At 35.4% G+C, this 19,786-nt stretch overlaps 1 pseudogene; it reads right to left on the bottom strand.

The window, feature by feature from the left end:
* Positions 1-18,624, bottom strand: part of LOC109257544 (tubulin beta chain-like) — a 65,879-nt pseudogene extending 47,255 nt beyond the window's left edge.
* Positions 18,625-19,786: the final 1,162 nt, after the last annotated feature.

Consider the following 19,786-nt stretch of genomic DNA (forward strand, 5'->3'; position numbering starts at 1 on the left):
AGTATATTTATAATTAGTACATTTATATGATAATATCATTAATGAATATAGACTTAGCATATTGAAATTAGTATATATATATGAAAGTATGTATATATATATATGAAAAATTTTCACTTGGAATATAGAAGGTTTGTAAGTTGCTTCAAGAGTATCTTGATGTTCCTAGTGGACCATTTTTGTTTGCGCTTTGCTACAACTTAAATCCTTAAAAACTTGTCATTTAAGAGGCACCTGGGTGGCTCAGTCGTTGAGCATCCGACTTCAGCTCAGGTCATGATCTCGCGGTTCATGAGTTCAGGCTCCGCGACGGGCTCTGTGCTGACAGCTCAGAGCCTGGAGCATACCTCAGATTCTGTGTCCCCCCCTCTCTCTCCGCCCCACCTGCCTGTGCTCTGTCTCTCTCTTTCAAAAATTAATAGACATAAAAAAAAATTCAAAAACTTATCATTTAATTCAGATATTTATTTTTTTTTCTAAAAGTTCAACCTAAACATATAAATGTGTTCCTAAATAACAACAAAACATTTGTCATCCATTGGAACCCTTAGTCTCTATATTGTTGTCTAAAGAATGCAACTTAAAATTTGTTGCTCTCTCTGGTTCACTAGATGTAGACTGCATAAAATCGATTGCTTGTTCTTCACAGGGCATGATCTGTTGATTACATTGTTCATTTGCACCATTCATTATGACACTTGAGTTGCAATTAGAATAAGAAATTCCTTTTGTCATATACTGAATCTATTTCTACTCTGTTTTATTTGTAAAATATTTTTTCCCAATCAATAAATTCACATTATTTGAGTTCAGTGCATAGAAATACCATAAATCTTAGACTTTTCTCTGTCTTCTAGAAAGTAAAAACCCAGTAAAAGATCCCACAGTAAGATATACAAATTAAATAATAAATTATATATGAAATCATGCAATCAAGTGTTAAAGCACATGGCAAAGTCTATGAATTACAAACATTTCAATATAGTGTATAAGTTCCAAAAAGATTGAGACCAGTGAGGGACAATGGCATTAGGAGTGGAAAGTGGTAATTTAAAAAATGGGAAGGTTTGAGTAGACAGAGGAGAAAACAGAAAACATTTTAGGCAATGATAGTAAAAACAGCAATGACAGCACAATAATAACACAAAAAAGAGAGTAGCATAAAAAATGATGTAAATAAAATAGTACTTTTAACAGTATTGATGTGTTTCATTCTGTTTTCTTTTATTTATTTTTGCAGTTGACTTTTTCTTTTAAAATTTTTATTTAAATTCTAGTTAGTTAACACGCAATGCAATATTGGTTTTCAGAGTAGAATTCAGTGATTCATCACTTACATACAACACCCAGTGCTCATTATAACAAGTATCCTCCTTAATAATCATCACCCATTTAGCCCATCCCCTACCCATCTCCCTCCATCAATCTTCAGTTTGGTTGCCATCTTGAAGAGTCTCTTACAGTTTCTCTCTCTTTTTTTCCCTTTCCCATATGTTCACTTGTTTTGTTTCTTAAATTCTACATATGAATGAAATCATATGATATTTGTCGTTCTTTGACTACTTTTGCTTAGCATAATACACTCTAGTTCTAACCACGTCATTTCAAATGGCAATATTTCATTCCTTTTGATTTCTGAGTAATATTCCATTATATATATATATGTGTGTGTGTGTGTGTGTGTGTGTGTATTCATTGGATGTATATGAATATGTGTGTATATATATATATATATATATATATACATACATACATATACATATATATATATTCATTGGAAAATGTCTATTCATTTCTTCTATCCATTTTTCAGCTGGATTATTTGGGGTTCTTTTTGGGTGTTGAGGTTGATAAGTTCTTTATAGATTTTGATACTAACCCTTTATCAGATATGTTACTTGTAAATACCTTCTCCCTTTCCATAGATTGCTTTTTAGTTTTGTTGATTGTTTCCTCCGTGGTGCATAAGTTTTATTATCATTAAGTCTTAATAGTTCATTTTTGCTTTTGTTTCCCTTGCTTCCAGAGATGTGTCTGATAATAAGTTGTTACAGCTGAAGTCAAAAGGGTTTCTGTCTGTATTCTCCTCTAGGACTTTGATGGTTTCCTGTTTCATATTTAGGTATTTCACCCATTTTGAATTTAGTGCTGTGTATGGTGTAAGAAAATGGTCCCGTTTCATTCTTCTGCATGCTGCTGTCCAGTTTTCCCAACACCATTTGTTGAAGAGACTGTATTTTTTCCATTGCATATTCTTTTCTTCTTTGTTGAAGATTAGTTGACTATATAGTTGTGGATAAGTCTTTTCTTTTAACTATAACACTTTAGCTAATAATTGAGGAATCCATGTGGAGGAGAGGAATCATAGTGTGAAAGTGGATTTGATTTCAGAGAAAATGCAAAGATAAATTGTTAGGTAATATTCATTGAATTTTGACTCCATACATTAATACTCATAGAGTGTAAACTGTGCTACACTCTTTACATATTTTCATTTGGTACTTTCAAAAATCTTATGAGATTAGTATAATTTCTTTTTTATTTTACAAACTGGAATATTAAAATTAGTTAATTTGACCCAAGACACATAGCTAAAAAGTGTTTGTGGGGATTTTTTAACAAACCTACATCTTGGTTGAGCTATATTTCTCAGAAATTGGTTTTCTGTATATTGCCTGTTAGTGTGCACAGGTGAGATTCTTTGGAGATTTAGAGGGTAGATTTTATACTTTACATATATAGCTCTTGAACTTCTAACTCAGCTTGTTGACATGAGGCAACAGTTGGTGTATAATGTCTCCACTTTCTCATGGGTCTTCCTTTGGCTTCTCCAAATCCTGAGGTAGGTGGTGTATTTATCTCCATGACAGAGATGGCTTCTGTATGACATCCACATCAAGGACAGAAGCAATAAGAACTGACATGAATTTTATTTGTTCTCATGTGGTCCCAGCTTTTGTTCATAGATTCAAATTTGTTCTTGGACCCACTGAATTTACATCCATATCACTTTACAAATGCTTGCCCTGTGAATTCATACTCCACCATCAGCTGCAAAAACAATAGCCTTTTACTACAATTTTATAAGGTACTTTAAAAAAAATCTATCATATATGTATTTTTCTTTATATCAGTTAATTGATAAATTGATCTATCATCACCATTTATCTTTCTATCCCAGTGATTCTCCTTCTCTGCCATAACCCTAGCTGACAAAATAATGGATTCTCAATGTGAACACAGTAGGTCTGTTCAAAAGTTTATGCTCTCTGCTGTACTTTTAATGATCATAGAAGTGGAAATACCTAGAAAATAGCTTTGTATCCAGCTAAAAATATTCTTATAAATCTTAATTGTCCAGTTATATTCCTCTACTATATTTATGATCTTGAGCATGTATTGGCTCTTGTTCACTATTATATATGAAATAAAAATATGAAACTAGATCCAAAGTTCTAAGTTCAATATGTATAGATCAAGGAATAGAATATGAGCTTCCACTGTGTTGTTGTTGTTGTTGTCATCTTATTTTAAAATTTTATTTAAATTCCAGTTAGTTAACATACAGTATAATATTAATTTCAGTTGTACAATATACTGATTCAACACTTCCATATAATACCCAGTACTCTTCACAGCAAGCGTAATCCTTAATCCTATCACCTATTTAATCAATCTTCCCACCAACCTACCCTCTGGTAACCATCAGCTTGTTCTCCACAGTTAAGAGTCTGTTTCTTGGTTTGCCTCTCTCTCTTTTTTCCCTATGCTTGTTTGTTTTGTTTCTTAAATTCCACATGAGTGAAATCATATGATATGTGTCATTCTCTGACAGACTTATTTCACTTAGCATAAATATATCTAGCTCCACCCATGTCATTGAAATGCAAGATTTCATTCCTTTTATGGTTGAGTAATACACATATCATGAGTAATACACACACACACACACACACACACACACATCATCTCTTCTTTATCCACTCATCTATTGATGGACACTTGGGCTGTTTCAATTGTTTGGTTATTGTAGATAACACTGCTATAAACCTCAGGGTGCATGCATAATTTTGAATTAGTGTTTTTGTATTTTGGGGGTAGATCCCTAGTAATGGAATTGCTGCATCATAGGGTAGTTCTACTTTTAACTTTTTGAAGAACCTCCATACTCTTTTCCAGCATGGCTGCACCAGTTTGCATTCCCACCAGTAGTAGTAGGTTTCCTCTTTCTCCATATCCTTGCAAACACCAGTTGTTTCTTGTGTTGGTGATTTTAGTCATTCTGACAGGCATTAGGTGATATCTCATTGTATTTTTTTAATACGATGGCTCCAAGAGACTCATTTTATTTTTTATTCTTTTAAAATATTAAGATTGATTGATTTCAATTTAACCTGAAGAAAATATAACAAATATGTGACTGGTCTTAAAAAATAGAAAAATAAGTTACAATATTATGCCACGTTTTAAAAAATAAAAACATTAAGATTCCCATTATAGCCTCCAATTAAGATTTAAGGGAAAAAGGAGATACCTAGTGGCTTAATCAGTTAAGCAACTGGCTCTTGGTTTCAGTCCAGGTCAGGATCTCGTGGTTTGTGAGTTCGAGCCCCGTGTTGAGATTTGTGCTGGCAGCACAGAGCCTGCTTGGGATTCTCTCTTTCTCTTTCTGCCCCCCCACACATATTCTCTCTCTCTCTCTCTCTCTCTCTCTCTCTCTCTCTCTCTCTCTCTCTCCCCTCTAAAAATAAATAAATGAACTTTAAAGAATATTTAAGGGAAAATGTTATAAATTTTCAAAAAAGGAGGGAGGAAGGAAATGTGATATTTTATTCAGTAATCTAATCATGATTTTCTGGGTTTTCTTTTTCTTTGTTTTATTTAATTAAGAAAAGCTCTATTCCAATATTATTCTATATATATGTTTACAAATACTCATATCTACATGAAAAACGATACTACTTCAGGGCTGTATTACATAGTTTCAATGAGTTCAGCATGGAGCTCTTCCAATATGCTTCTACACATATGTTTAGAAACACTTATGTCTTTTTTTTTAACATTTTTTTTTAAATTAGAGTCAGTTAACATACAGTGTAATATTAGTTTCAAGTGTACAATTTAGTGATTCATCACTTACAACAGCACGCAGTTATCATCACAAGTGCACTCCTTAATCTTTATCACCTGTTTAACCCATTCCCCCACCCACCTCCCTTCTGGTAACCATCAGCTTGTTCTACATAGTTAAGTGTGTGTTTCTTGGTTTTCCTCTGTTTTTTTTTTTCCCCTATGATCCTTTTTTTTTTTCTTAGATTCCACGTATGAGTGAAATGATGTATTTTCCTGATGATCAGTGATGTTGAGCATTTATTCATGTGCCTGTTTGCAATTTGTATGTCTTCTTTGGAAAATGTTTATTCATGTCTTTTAACCATTTTTAACTAGAGTATTAGTTTTTTTTTTTTATTTTGAGTTTTATACGTTGTTTTTATATTTTGTATACTAACCTTTTGTCAGATATGTCATTTGCAACTCCAACTCTTTAAGTATATAGAAAACCCAAAAGACTTCATAAAACTCCTAGAACTGATAAATAAATTCAGTAAAGCTGCAGAATGCAAAATCAAGGTACAGAAACCTGTTGCATTTGTGTACACCAATAATGGAGCAACAGGAAAAGAAGTTAAGGAATCAATCCCATTTACTATTACACCAAAAATAAGATACCTACAAATAAACCTAAAAAAGAGGTGAAAGATCTTTACTCTGAAAGTTATAAAGCACTCATGGAAGAAATTAAAGATGACACAAGGAAACAGAAAGACATTCCATGTTCATGGATTGGAAGAACAAATATTTTAAAATGTCTATATATCCCATAGCAATCTTCACATTTAATGCAATTTCTATCGAAATACCAGCAGCATTTATCATAGAGCTAGAACAAACAATCCTAAATTTTTTTATGGAATCACAGGAGACCCTGAATATTGAAAGCAACATTGAAAAGCAAAGCAAAGCTGGGGGCATCACAATTCCAGACTTCAACTTATATTACAAAGCTGTAGTAATCAAAACAGTTTGGTAGTAGCACAAATTTAGATACAGAGATAAATAGAATAGAATAGAAAAATCAATAAATAAACTCACACATACGTGGCGAGTTAATCTTTAGCAAAGCAGAAAATAATATCGAATTGGAAATAAGCAGTCTCTTTAATAAATGGTGTTGAGAAAACTGGACAGCAACATACAAAAGAATGAAACTGGACCTCTTTCTTACACCGCACACAAAAAATAAATTCAAATTGGACTAAATACCTAAATGTGAGACCTGAAACCGTAAAATCCTAGAGCTTCCATTTTGTGTGTATATGTATATATTATTATTTATGAAAAGAATATGCAGTTTTCATATATTTAAAAAATATCTATCACCTCAAAGTTGTTGGAAACTTGGAGGAGCTGAAGGTGGTGGCATAGAATTGGTAGGAAAATGAAATACTCAGTGTTACCTGGGACTCCACCCCAGGTGCAGTGACCCACAATCAGGAAGTGATCCCCTAAATATGGAAGTTACCTTTGAGGGGTAAAGGGATGGTGTCCCACATCAGGCACTCTGATACTTGGGTCTTATACTGAAAAGACAAGGTCCCAAAACGCCTGGTTTTGAAAATCAACAGGCATTAAGTCCAGGGGAACCATAGCACTGTAAGTAACAAAGGAGAATCTTCTCTTACTTGGCTCATATTCAAATCCACTCACCCTAACATATAGTGCAAAAGCAATAATTTTAAAATAACATAAACCATAAGTGATTGGTACTGGCTTACTAGTACTAAAGCATCTTTCAGAGAATCAGGAGCATTCAGTACTTTCTCAGAGGTGGAATTGCTAGTGGGCATCATATTTGCAAGCTCATTCTAACTTGCTGCTGAAGGAGCTGGCAGGTGGTATTTTTGGGGTCCTACCTCCAGCCTGATAACACTAATGGACATGCTTGTGTCCCCTCCCACTGTTTGCAGCAACTGTGCCACAACTGAGAGGGGCAAACTGCTCCCATCCTCCCTGCAATTCAACTGGGCCTGGCGAGTACCCCAAACCCCATTGACCCTGTGCAGTAGCCATGTCATAAGCCAAACAAGCCAAACTCACTCCACACTTCTGAAGCAGCAGGAGTCTTGCAAATGGTCTGAGCAAGCCCTCAGAGCCCCCCGCCTAACCCACAGAACACCAGTGATGCAACTGGTCCAGGTGAGCTCCCCAAACACCACCCACTCCATGTAGCAGCCATGCACAACTGTGTCAGGACAGTGTCCTGCACCCCAACCTTTCCGGGTAATAGTCATTCATAGGGGCACCTGGGTGGCTCAGTCGGTTGAACTTCCGACTTCGGCTCAGGTCATGATCTCACAGTCTGTGAGTTCGAGCCCTGCATTGGGCTCTGTGCTGACAGCTTGGAGCCTGGAGCCTGCTTCGGATTCTGTGTCTCCCTGTCTCTCTGACCCTCCCCCGTTCATGCTCTGTCTCTCTCTGTCTCAAAAATAAATAACCATTAGAAAATAATAGAAAATTAAAAAAAAATAGTCACTCATAACCAGGCCTTGTGAGTACCCAATACCATGCCCACCTCACACCACATCCATGCCTCCACTACAGCAAACGGGGCATGGAGTTCACACAATGAATATCCCTTTAGCGCCTAGCTATAGAGGCCAATGGAGATTTTTCTCTGGACCCCATGGATCATCTCACATATTAGACCACTTCCTTAGGACTGGGAAAAGTTGTTTCGCTTAATGCATAAAGACAAACACAGGGAGAAGTGAGGAGACAGAAGGATATGTTCTAAATTAAATAATAAGACAAATACCCAGAAAAAAGATATTAAAAAATTGTAATAAAGAATTTACCCCAGAGCACCTGTGTGGGTCAGTCAGTTGAGTGTCTGTCTTTGGCTCAGGTCATGATCTTGTGGTTAATGAATTTCAGCCCTGTGTCCAGCTCTGTACAGACAGCCCAGAACCTGGAGCCTGTTTCATATCCTGTGTCTCTCTCTCTCTCTCTGCCCTTCCTCCAATCATGCTTTCTCTCTCTCTCTCTCTCTCCCTCTCTCACAAAAATAAATAAACATTAAAAAAGTTAAAAGAAAGTACCCCAAAAAGCGTTCAAAGTAGTGGACATAAAAATGGCCACTGAACTCTGGAGAAGAATGGATGAACACAGTGAGAATTTAAATAAAGAGATTAAAAAATATATAAGAAAGTACCAAACAGAAGTTATAACTGAAATAAAAAATACACTGGATTAATTCAATACCAGAATGGAAGAATTAGAAGCAAAATCAGTGAGTTGGGAAACAAAACAATGGATCTAATGATAGAGCAGCAAAATGAAAAATGAATTATAAAAAATGAGGATTCATTAAGGGCCACTGGAACAACATGAAGCAGAATAACATTTGCATTATAGCGATCCTAGAAAAAGAAGAGAGTTAGAAAGTGATAGAAAAAAATATTTTATTTTTTCAATATATGAAATTTATTGTCAAATTGGTTTCCATACAACACCCAGTGCTCATCCCAAAAGCTGCCTCCTCAATACCCATCACCCGCCCTCCCCTCCCTCCCACCCCCCATCAACCCTCAGTTTGTTCTGTTTTTAAGAGTCTCTTATGCTTTGGCTCTCTCCCACTCTAACCTCTTTTTTTTTTCCTTCCCCTCCTCCATGGGTTTCTGTTAAGTTTCTCAGGATCCACATAAGAGTGAAAACATATGGTATCTGTCTTTCTCTGTATGGCTTATTTCACTTAGCATCACACTCTCCAGTTCCATCCACGTTGCTACAAAGGGCCATATTTCGTTCTTTCTCATTGCCATGTAGTACTCCATTGTGTATATAAACCACAATTTCTTTATCCATTCATCAGTTGATGGACATTTAGGCTCTTTCCATAATTTGGTATTGTTGAGAGTGCTGCTATAAACATTGGGGTACAAGTGCCCCTATGCATCAGTACTCCTGTATCCCTTGAGTAAATTCCTAGCAGTGCTATTGCTTGGTCATAGGGTTGGTCTATTTTTAATTTTTTGAGGAACCTCCACACTGTTTTCCAGAGTGGCTGCACCAATTTGCATTCCCACCAACAGTGCAAGAGGGTTCCCGTTTCTCCACATCCTCTCCAGCATCTATAGTCTCCTGATTTGTTCATTTTGGCCACTCTGACTGGCATGAGGTGATATCTGAGTGTGGTTTTGATTTATATTTCCCTGATGAGGAGCGACGTTGAGCATCTTTTCATGTGCCTGTTGGCCATCCGGATGTCTTCTTTAGAGAAGTGTCTATTCATGTTTTCTGCCCATTTCTTCACTGGGTTATTTGTTTTTCGGGTGTGGAGTTTGGTGAGCTCTTTATAGATTTTGGATACTAGCCCTTTGTCCAATATGTCATTTGCAAATATCTTTTCCCATTCTGTTGGTTGCCTTTTAGTTTTGTTGGTTGTTTCCTTTGCTGTGCAGAAGGTTTTTATCTTCATAAGGTCCCAGTAATTCATTTTTGCTTTTAATTCCCTTGCTTTTGGGGATGTGTCAAGTAAGAGATTGCTACGGCTGAGGTCAGAGAGGTCTTTTCCTGCTTTCTCCTCTAGGGTTTTGATGGTTTCCTGTCTCACATTCAGGTCCTTTATCCATTTTGAGTTTGTTTTTGTGAATGTTGTGAGAAAGTGGTCTAGTTTCAACCTTTTGCATGTTGCTGTCCAGTTCTCCCAGCACCATTTATTAAAGAGACTGCCTTTTTTCGATTGGATGTTCTTTCCTGCTTTGTCAAAGATGAGTTGGCCATACGTTTGTGGGTCTAGTTCTGGGGTTTCTATTCTATTCCATTGGTCTATGTGTCCGTATTTGTGCCAATACCATGCTGTCTTGATGATGACAGCTTTGTAGTAGAGGTTAGAAAAAAATATTTGAAGATATAATGGCTTGAAACATTCTTCATCTGGTAAAGGAAACCGACATTTTAGTGCAGGAATCCCAGAACATTCCAAATAAGATAAACCTGAAAAAAACCATACCAAGAAACATTATAATTAAAATGGTAAAATAAGGATAAAGAGAGGATCTTATAAGCAGCTAGAGAAAAACTATTGTGCACAAGAGAAACCTCATAATTCTATCAGAAAATTTTTCAGCAGAAACTTTACAGTCCAGAAGGGAGCAGCATGACATACTTAAAGTAATGAAAGGGTTAGGGAGGAAACAAAAAACAACAGCAGCCAAAATTATCTACCCAACAAGGTTAACATTCAGACTTGAAGGGGAGATTAAGAGTTTTCTAGATAAGCTAAAGCCAAAGGAGTTTATCACCACTAAACCAGCCTTGTAAGACATGATAAAAAGGATTTCTCTGAGGTGAAAAGAAAAAAAAAACAGTAATAATTAGAACACAATGAAAATAATAATATCACTGGAATATAATAGAGTTAGTGTACCAAACATTGTAAAACAAGTATAAGGATCAAAAGACAAAGGTACTAAAAGTAACTAAAATTACAATACTTAGTTAAGGGATACATAAGATAAAAAGATAAAATGTGTCATCAAAAACATGAAATGTAGGGTGAATAAAAATGTAAAACATTGGAATGTGTTCAAAATTAATTTGCTATCAACTTAAAAAAATATAAAATTTTATATGTGAACCTCATAGTAGCCATAGTAGCATAGTAGCCATGTGCGTACGCGCACACACACACACACACACACACACACACAACTTATAGTAAATACACATAAAAATATTAAAGAAATCTAGGCTTAATACTGAAGAAAGTTATAAAACCACAAGAAAAGGAAGAAAAAGAAAAATAAAAACAGAAAGGAACTTCAAAAACATCCATAAAACAATTAACGCAATGGCAATAAGTACATACCAGTCAATAATTAAGTTGGATGTAAATGGACTAAATTTGCCAATGAAAAGAAATAGAATGGCTGAATGGATAAAAAATAAACAAAAAACAAACAAAAAAAGACCTATCTATATACTTCTTGCATATATTCACTTCAGAAGTAAAGATAAATACAGAATGAATGTGCAGAGAGAGAAAAAATATGCAAATAAAAAAGAAAGAAAAAGAAAGCTGGTGTAGCTATATTCATATCAGACAAAATAGACTCTAACACAAAAAAAAGTCAAGGAAAGACACTACATAATGATAAAGGGGTCAATCAAGTAAGAAGATACATTTATTAATATATATGTACTCACAAAAAAGAAAGAAATATTGCCATTTACAACTACATGTATGGACCTAGAAAGTATATTGCTAAGTGAATAAGTCAGTCAGAGAAAGACAAATACTATATGATTTTACTCTTATGTGGAATTTAAAAAACAAAACAAATGAAAAAAGAAAAAAAAAGACAAATAAAACCAGATTCTCAAAAATAAAGAACCAATTGGTGGTTGCCAGAAGAGAGGTGAGTGGGAGTATGGGTGAAAAAATATGCACCTAATATAGGAGCAGTAATGTATCTCTCTCTCTCTCTCTCTCTCTCTATCTATCTATCTATATCTATATCATCTATATCTATATCTATATCTATATCTATATATATCAAATGTTAACAGAATCAAAGGGAGAAACTAAAAGCAATACAATAACATTAGGAAACCTTAAGACTCCTCTTAGAGCAATGGATTGATCATCCAGACAGAAAATCAATAAGGAAATATCAGCATTAAATAACATACGACCAGGAGGACTTCATAGATATACACAGAACATTCCATCCAAAATTAACAGAATGCACATTATTCTTAAGTGCACATAGTACTTTATCCAGGATAGATCACATTTGGGCCACAAATAAGTTTCAACAAATTCAACAAATATTGAAATTATATGTTAAGCATCTTCTGTGACCACAATGGTATGAAACCAGTAATCAACTACAACAATAAAAAAAAAAAAACTGTAAAAGCCACAAAAAAACCCATAAAAATTAAAACACACTGTAAAGAATAGCCAATAGGTTATCAAAGAAATAAAAAGAGAGGGGAAAAAAAAACAGAGACAAACGAAAACAGAAAAAGAACATATAGGGCCGCCTGGGTGGCTCAGTTGGTTGAGCATCTGACTCTTGGTTTCAATTCAGGTCATGATCTCATGGTTGATGGGTTCGAGCCCTGCATCAGGCTGTGCTGACAGTGCAGAGCCTGCTTGGGATTCTCTCTTTCTCTCTCTCTCTTCCCCTCCTCGGCTTGCTCTCTCTCTCTCTCTAAAATACATAAGCTTAAAAAAGAAAGTATAACATACCAACATTTATGGGATGTAGTAAATAAAAGTGGCTCTAGGAGGGGAGTTCATAACAATATAGGTCTACCTTGAGAAACACAAAATCTCAAATGCAAAATCTAACAATCTCCCTATGCCTAAAGAAAGTAAGAAAAGAAGAATAAAGCCAAAACTTAATAGAAAGAAGGGAATAATAGGGATTAGAGTGGAAATAAATAAAATAGATACCAAAAAGACAATAGAAAATACCAAAGAAATAAAGAATTGGTTCTTAGAAAAGATGAACAAAAATCAACAAATCTTTAGCTAGACTAACCAAGAAAAAGAAAGAGGGCTAAAATAAATAAAGTCAACAATTAAAGAGAAGTTACAACTGGTACCACAAATAAACAAAGGATTATAAGAGTACTACAATTTTTAACTAGCAAATTGGACAACTAAAAGAAATTAATACATTTCTAGAAACATATAATCTTCTAAGACTAAATCAGGAAGAAATAGAAAGCCTGAATGGATGAATTACTAGTAAGGAGTTAAAATCAGTTATCAAAAATCTTTTAACAAACAAAAGTCCAGAAAGATGGCTTCAATGGTAAATTGTTCCAAACATTCAAGGAAGACTCAAAAATCTTCCAAAAAATTGAAGAGATAAAGCCTCCAAACTCATTTTATGAAGCCAATATTACTCTGATACCAAAACCAAAAAAATCTACAAAAAAAATACAGGGCAATATTCCTAGTGAACATAGATACAAAATTCCTCAGCAAAATATTATTAAACTAAATTCAGCAATTCATTAAAAAGTATTGTAAACCATAATCTAGTGGGATCTATTTCACAGAGGCAAGGATGGTTCAACATATGCAAATTAATGTGATATGTCACATTAACAAAATAAAGAATAAAAATAATATGATCTCAGAAGATCCAAAAAAGACCATTTGACAAAATTTAAAATCTATTTATGGTAAAAACTCTCAACAAAATGGGTATAGAGGAAATATACCTCAAAATATCAAAGGCCATATATGATGAACCTAAAATTAACATCATATGCATTGGAGAAAAGTTGAAAAAGTTTCCTTTAAGATAAAGAACAAAGTAAGGTTACTCACTCTCACCACTTTTATTAAATAAAGTATTGAGGTCTTAGTCACAGCAATTAAGCAAGAAAAAGAAATAAAAGACATCTAAATCAGAAAGGAAGAAATAAAGCTGCCAGTACTTGTGTATGCCATGACATGACACAGAAAATGCAGACTCCACCAAAAATGTTAGAACTCATGAATGAATTCAGTAAAATCACAGGATACGAAGTCAATATGCAGAAATCTGTGGCATATCTATACACTAATAACAAACTATCAAATTAGAGAAATTAGAAAAATGGCCTTATTTACAATTGCACAAAAAAGAAGAAAACACTTAGGAATATATTTAACTAAGGAGATGAAAAACCTGTAGATTAAAAAATGTCAGCAATTGATAAAAGGAATTGAAGACACACATAAATTTAAAGGTATCCCTTGCTTATAGATTGGAAGAGTTAATATTTTTTAAATGTCCATATCACCCAAACAATCTACAGATTCAATGAAACCTCCATGAAAATTCCAATGGTTATTTCACAGAATTAGAAGAATAATTCTAAAATATGTATAAAAATCACAAAAGAACCTGAAGACCTAAAGTGATCTACAGAAAAAACAAAGCTGAAAGTATCAAGCTCCCTGATTTCAAAATCTACTGCAAAGCTATAGTAATCAACACAATATAATACTTTTGCAAAACAGATCAATGGAACAAAATTAAGAACCCAGAAATCAATCCACACATATATGTATATTTAATTTACAAAGGAGTCAAGAACTTATATTGGAGAAAGGATTATATTTTCAATAAATGTTGGAAAAACTGGTCAGCCACATGCAAAAGAATGAAATTATAGGCTGCTATCTTACACTATATACAAAAATTAACTTAAATTAGTTAAAGACTTAATTGTATGACCTGAAACCATAACATTCCTGGAAGAAAACATAGGCAGTAAGCTTTTTTTACATCAGTCGTAGGAAAGATTTTGTGGATCAGACTCTATAGGCAAGGGAAACAAAAGCAAAAAAAACAAACAAGTGGGGTTACCTCAAGCTTAAAAGTTTCTGCACAGTGAAGGTTTCCATAATCAAAACAAAAGGAAAGCTACTGAATGGGAAAAGATATTTGCAAACAGAACATTCAGTAAGGAGTTAATATTCAAAATATATAAAGAACTCATACAACTCAAAAACAACAAAAAACAAACAACCTTATTTACAAAAAATGAGCAGAGTATCTGAATAGATAATTTTTTTTTTTCCAAGGAAGACTTACAGATGATGTATGGTATGAGCTGGAAGTCTGGTTTGTTAAAGCACACCATGAATGTTCCTGTTAATCACTATCTTGAGAATGTACAGATCCTGCCTTCCCTCTATATTCAATCAAGCAAAATATATAGAGAAATATGTTGCTCAGCATTCAAAGATTCTTGAGGTGACCAACCTGGAGTGTATCCTTTGTAACAAAAAGTGTCCAGATGGCAGGCATTGATCTTGGAACTCTAGCCTTACAAAGAGGGGGAAAGTCTGCAGATATTTGCTAAGTTAGTTGCTAAACTATAAAATTTTGATGCATGTAGATTCCAGAAGTAGATGCTGTGTCCAGTCTACCATTCCTAGACTCTTTATGTAAGGTCCTCCAATAAACTTATGGCTTAATTGCTGTCTCTGATTCATTTGTTTGGCCTCACGAGACAATCACTTATACTTGGCTTAGGGTCTGCTGGGGTGAGGATGGTGAACAGGCACATGGAAAGATGTTCAACATCATTAATTATTGGAGAAATGGAAATCAAAACCACAGTAAGATTATCATTTAACACTGGGAATTTACCTGAAAAATATTTTAAAAAACACTAATTTTAAAGGATATATGCATGCCTATGTTCATGTACAACTATTTACAGTAGCCAAGATATGGAAACAACTTAAATGCCCATTGATGGATAAATGGATAAAGAAAATGTCGTGTACACACACACACACACACATTGGGGTACTACTGAGCCATAAAAAGAATGAAATCTTGCTATTTGTAATAATATGGTTAGACTTTGAGGGTATTATTCTAAGTGAAAAAAGTCATAAGAAAGACAAATCCAATATAAATTCACTCAAATGTGGAATCTAACAGAACAAAGCAAAAATGAAAAAAAAATAAAACAAAACTCACAGATACAGAGAACAGATCATTGCTCACCTGATGGGAAGGGTTTGTGGAACAGGTAAAAGAAGAGAAGGGAGTCAATTGAAGAATGATACATGATAACTAGACTTTTGGGGTGATCATTTTGCAGTGTACACAAATGTCAAGTTATAATGCTTCACACCTGAAACTTTTAAAATAATAACTTGAAAAAGTAAAAGACTGTGACATACTTGCATTTTAAGACCCCTTTCTGCTCCATCATTTAATATTTTTATAATAACATATCAAGATAAAAGAAAAAAACTGAATACACATATTAAAATAGAGATGTTGCAGTTTGGTTAGGGTTTAGTCCTGGACACACATAACTAGATAGCAATGAAGGGTTACTCTCTCCCTTGGAAAATTTATTCACATACAAGCCTTCCATTACTGCATTACTTCTAGTTTTAAATTACAAAGTCAAATTTCTTGTTTTGAGTTTCAGCTACATATGTGTATCTATTTGGCATCTCTACCTTGATATCTCAAAGGCACCTAAAAGTCAACATTTCTAGAACTGGAATCATGATTTTTTCTCATCATCCTCCTCACTGCAAATTTATTTTAAAACTAGCATTTGTGTTTTATTGATAACACCTCTTTGATTATTTTGAACAAAACATAAATTTCAAAATCTTTATTGATGCTTTTCTTTTTATTACTCATCATAAACTTAAGATGCAATTCTCCATGGGTCTCTCATTTTTTTCCGTGTGATTAATAAGCAGTCTCATTTACTTCCTTTGTTGTGGACTATCTTTTCAAGTATATTTATATAATTATCAATCTTCGATGATAAAAGTAGTATTTTTTCCAGAGTTCAAAACAAGTTTAGTGTCCAGTATAATGAAAATAATGCATCCTTCTAGCTCAAGGCTTATATATGCTTATTTTCTATATAAAAATTTAGATACACTAAACTCAAGGTTTCTTTCTTGTAATACAACCCTCTGTATGTGTAGGCCCAGTTCACATTGCTGTAGGAAATGGAGGTCAGAGAAGTGGCTCAAATGCTGACACTCTGGTTATTGCTAGTGCCATGATAACAAAATTCCTTGCCATAATGAAGACCTTTGTCCTCTCACAGTACCCCAGGAGTTTTGTGTCCTCTCACAATATCCACAAAACTGTGGCAGGCTAATAGATATAGATATAGATATAGATATAGATATAGATATAGATATAGATATAGATATAGATACAGATATAGATATATATACATATATATATATATATATATATATATATATATATATATATATAACATTTTAACATCCTCTCACAGTACCCCAGGAGTTTTGTGTCCTCTCACAGTATCCACAAAACTGTGGCAGGCTAATATATATATATATATATATATATATATATATATATATATATATAACATTTTATATTAAGTTGATGTTAAATATTGAGTACTGTATCCACTGTTACCCATCTTGATTCTTACTAATTTAGTGTAAATTGACATAATATATTCAATAGATTAATTTACAAATCTTGTGGTAGAGTTTTCCAAACTACTCAGCATTTTCTCATTGCACTTAGGGCAAATGCACAATCATTAGTGTAAAATCAAGGTTATTTTGTGTTCTGGCTCACAAGTACTTTATCAGTCTGAATTAACACTGATAAATATTCAGTATAAATGGGTCAATAACTTTACCTTCTGGTGTTTGAATATGATAAATATTATTCTAGTCATATTACTCTTACAACTGCTATCTAGAGTGCAACAATACTGGTGTTTTGCAGTTCAGGGAAATTTTAGGCTCATTCAGTGTCCGAGCCTTTGAATATACAATTTAGCTTGCTTGACATATTCTTTTCTTTTCATCTGACTCACTAAAATTAACATTGATTTCTCCTTCAGTTTCAATTTAAAGTTCACTTTTTCAGGGGTGCCTGGGTGTCAGACTCGGTTAAATGTCTGACTTTGGCTCAAGTCATGATCTCATGGTACATGAGTTTCAGCCCCACATCGGGCTCTGTGCTGACAGTACAAAGCCTGCTGAGGATTTGCTCTCTCCCTCTCCAACATTCTCTCTTTCTAAATAAATAAATAAATAAATAAATAAATAGAACATTTTAAAAGGAGCAGGAATCATAACATGTTTCACTAACACACAGAAGACAGAGACCTAGACAACACGGCAAGACAAAGGAATTCAACCCAAAAGAAATAACAAAAAGAAGTCACTACCAGTTATCTAATCAAAAAAGATATACACAATATGCCTAAACCAGCATTTAAATCAAAAATTAAAAGGATACTAGCTAAGCTTCAAGAAAGTATAAAGGGGGCAACATGGCAGAGAAGTAGGGGGGTCTGTACTTCCTGTGTCTCTCAAACAAAGAAGTGCTGAAGCCAAAGGACTGTGAACACCAAAAGTCTGGGATGAAAAGAGACCGAGTCTCAAATGGAGACACTGGGACATATTGATGGGCTATAGGTGGGTGATTATGAACTGGGGGAGATAAAATGGGCCATGTAGGCATGGAGGGGTGGGATCTCCTTTTGCAGAGAGACAAAGGAAAGAGAAAGAGTGGCTGGATAAGCATAGGACTGTATCTGTATAAGAGATAAACCTCAGAATGGGACGGAGAGGCATCCCATCTCTAACTGTGGTGCCTTCTTCTGAAAGGGGCCAGCTGCACTGTTCACACACCTGGGGAGGAGGGGAGCCTGCTCCGGGTTTAGGGGTAGGTCAGGGGCACTGTCTGAAGTAGGAGAAAGCAGTCCCTCCCTGGAGTACTGTGTGATAGAACAAAGCCTGCCTGCTTCCTCCACCCCAGGGCTCAGTGGATGGGTTGAGGGCACAGTCCACAGTAGGACACAGCAGCCCCCTCCCTGGAGTGCTGTGGGACAGGACAAAGCCTGCCTGCATCCACCACCCCTGGACTTGACAGTGAGGTCAGAGGTGCAGTCCTCAGCAGGAAAAGGCTGTCCTACCTGAGGTGCATCAGCACAGACAAAGCCAGCCGGGACCACATACCAAGCCACACAGAGATACACTTCCCCAGTGCCAGAGCACATGGAGCAGGTCTTTGACTCCTGGCCAAGTCCCGGGCCAGGGGATTCAGTGCACCAAGAAGGACCACCACATCTGCGCCTGCAGCACAGTGAGGATGACTTGAAAGGAGTCCACCAGGTTGTGGACCACCCCCCCCCAAGCAAGGCAGGACCTCAGGGATCAGTCCTGGGGCCCATAGAGGAGGTGGGACCAGCCTACACCAAAACACACCCCTCCGTTCTGGGTAACTGCATTTCAGCTGGAACCAGATGCTGTGCAACCAGACGGCTCCACCATCCAGACCAGTGCTGCTGCATAGCCAGGATTAATTCCAAGACAATTCTGGTTATTTAGATATATTCCCCCTTCCTGTCTCTTCCCTCCTCTAAGCTTGTTAGTCTGGTTGTTGGTTTGTTTAAGCAGACATATTTAATTCATTCTCTTGATACATGTTCTACATCTCCTTTTGTACTTTCTTTTCTCTCTCTCTCTCTGTAATAATAAAGCGTGATAGTTTCTCTGTCTGGGTAACTTTATCTTCTCCCCCCCCCCCACCCCTGCTCCTTCTGTAGTTTCATTTTTCTCTCTCTGGATTAAGCCATTAAGTCTCTCTGCCCTGTCAACATTTATTTTCTCTTTGCCCCACCTCTGTCATTTTTCTCTTTGTATGTGTTCTTCCATCAGCACCGCCTCCACCTTGTTCTTCACTTATAACTGGTGTCTCTGGTTTTTTGCTTTTGGATTGTATGTGTGTGTGTGTTTGTGTGTGTGTGTGTGTGTGTGTGTCTTGGTCTGTTTGTTTTATTTGTCTCTGTGTTAGTGTGTCTTTGTTTCCAGTTTGTTTGTTTTCCGTTTGAGGTCTACTTCAAGGAACAAATCAAAGCACATCTCGTGGAGGGTCCAAAACATCAATATGAGTAGAGAAATAAAATAACCAAAGTCACAACAACAGAGAGCCAGTAACACTCTCCAAAGAACACCTTCTGAATGGCCAGGACCTGGACTGTGTATGACCCTCCTTTAATATAGCAGTGCTTGCAGGTGCAGAGCACATAACAAGTTTTTAAAACTCATAAGGGACAGAAACTAGCCATGATGAAACAGAATAATTCCCCTCAAAAGAAATCCCAGGAGGAAGTGACAGCTAAATATTTAATCAAAAGGGATATAAGCAATATAACTGAA

This window comes from Panthera pardus, unplaced genomic scaffold (assembly GCF_024362965.1).
Source record: "Panthera pardus isolate Hobbes unplaced genomic scaffold, ASM2436296v1 HiC_scaffold_27, whole genome shotgun sequence".
Taxonomy (NCBI): Eukaryota; Metazoa; Chordata; class Mammalia; order Carnivora; family Felidae; genus Panthera; species Panthera pardus.